Here is a 1,968-nt window from a genome sequence, read left to right as displayed (position 1 = left end):
AGGTGTAGAAAGGTTCAGGCTCAAAGCGGGAGTTAGTTGTAAAGTTAACGAGCAGCCAAACGCGGATGGGTAGGGTGCAGTCGGGAATGGGAGCTCTTAATTGCCATCGTCGTGTTTAACTGGATGAACCGTTGTGAAAAGTCCTGGATTCGAGACAAGCCCTTAAGACGGATAAGAGCCGTCTTACAGTGTTTTACCACAAGCTGGAAGAATGCCACTTCAACAGAAAGACCTGGGGTGTTTTATTTGCAATCGTAGAAAACGTTATCTGTGACGGTCCTCGGTCGCGTTTATTGTCAGTACTGAGTTAATTAGCCTGTTGGTTCTTTTCAGATCGGTGGTTTCGTTTGGATCCAAAAACAGAGCTATTGGTGTCTCGGCTAAAAACCAGGTAGGTCGGGTAGGTCGTTTCCTGGCATTTGCATGTAACAGTAAATCAGCCAGTGCAAACCGTTCAGGTACCAGTGGGTGTAAAGAGAGTTGGCTCGCTGTAGTTAAAATGAAACAACTTCATTTTCCTTGTCAAGCCTTGTATTTTAGAAATGCTGCACTATTCTGCCATGCTATCTTCAGAGAAATGCAGGATGTTTTTGCTAGAATGTTTCTGCTCTCTCTTTCATTAATGGTAATATTTTCCAGTTGAACGTGTTCCTTTTCTGACAACTCACGGCCATCAGGCTTCTTTTCCTAATGGTTGTATGTAGGGTTTTCCTTGCACTTGTCAGAAAACCTTTTAAATGCTGTGTATAGTTTCTTAAAATTAGATGCAAAGGGAGAGTCTCAGCTCAGATTCTTAAAGCTATTTAGGTACCTTGCTACCTTTGGTTTCACTGAACGGTAAATGCCTGTGTTTTTGAAGGTGTAAGTCCTCAGTTTGGTTTTTTTGATTGAGGTGTTCTGAAAGATTGAATGTTTTCTTCATCCAAGTAGTATTTTCAATTTAGGAGAGTTTAATTCTGACAAATCTTAGAATAACTAAACGTAATGGTTAAATAAATCCTTAGGTGTTGCATTGTAGGTTGTTACATAACAGCCGCTGGTGGGGACCAAGCGTGCAGCCTCTGCTGGCCTGTGCAGAAGATCTCTCGTGTAGTAAAAGGACTGCAGTGGGTTTCCATGGAGAGAGGACTAAAGGAGACTTTTTTTCCCCACTGTAATAGCTTCTCTCTTAATTTTGAACAACCAAGGAAATACGAATAGGTTACGTGTTCATAAGCACACATACACTTTCAGTTACAGGTTAATATTTGGAGTAATAAAGTAAATATATATGTGTTTGTGTTTTTTCCTTAAATCTCATTTTAGCATTGCGTTTGTTTATTTGACTGCTTCTACTGTGTCAAGTTGGGGAACTAGTATGATTCATCAGTGTACAGAAATGAGTTGTTATTCAAAACAGCAAGTGATATGAATCCTATGTACTCTCAAGTGTGTTTCAGTATTGTTGGATTATTCCAGTAAACGCTGTTGAAAATGTGAAGCAAGCTAAAAGTGAAGTAGATTTTGTCTCTTGAATTGTGTTAAAAAGCACGTGTTTGCAGTGATGAACACCTGTGACTTCAGTTGCCTTCAGACTTACTATAGTGAGTCTTTCATGCTTCGTTGTTCTAGCAGTTGAAACTAGATAATTTTGCCAAAAGGAAAAAAAAAAAAGGAATGTAGTGCTTAAAATGATAAAAGATGTCAGAGCATTAATTTCTCTTGCTGTAAGCGGTCTAGTGTGGCTGACCACCTGAGATGTAAAATGTGTTTCTTTTGTAAATGGGCAAGTTTCTTGACACAGACAACTGAGAGTTATATTTTCAGTGTCCTGGGGTGTAGTAGCTACTTAAGGAGTAAAATGATCCCTTTCATTTGAATGAGTTTCTTAGTTTAAAAAAACAAAACAGAAACCTACCACACCAACAAAATAACTCCAAAAACACCACAAAACAAGGCGGGGGGGGGGGGGGGGAAAAAAAATTTTTT

At 39.3% G+C, this 1,968-nt stretch overlaps 1 protein-coding gene across 2 annotated transcripts in view; it reads left to right on the top strand.

Moving 5' to 3' along the window:
• Positions 1–276: 276 nt before the first annotated feature.
• Positions 277–1,968, top strand: part of HSPH1 (heat shock 105kDa/110kDa protein 1) — a 21,575-nt gene continuing 19,883 nt past the window's right edge. For both annotated transcript variants that reach the window (XM_010572714.1, XM_010572713.1), the window contains exon 1: positions 277–391. The gene's annotated coding sequence lies outside the window, so the exon portion shown is untranslated. The remainder of the gene's footprint in view (positions 392–1,968) is intronic.

The sequence above is a fragment of the Haliaeetus leucocephalus genome, unplaced genomic scaffold (genome assembly GCF_000737465.1).
Source record: "Haliaeetus leucocephalus isolate CR32 unplaced genomic scaffold, Haliaeetus_leucocephalus-4.0 Scaffold351, whole genome shotgun sequence".
Taxonomy (NCBI): Eukaryota; Metazoa; Chordata; class Aves; order Accipitriformes; family Accipitridae; genus Haliaeetus; species Haliaeetus leucocephalus.
This window is presented reverse-complemented; position numbering and strand designations above follow the sequence as displayed.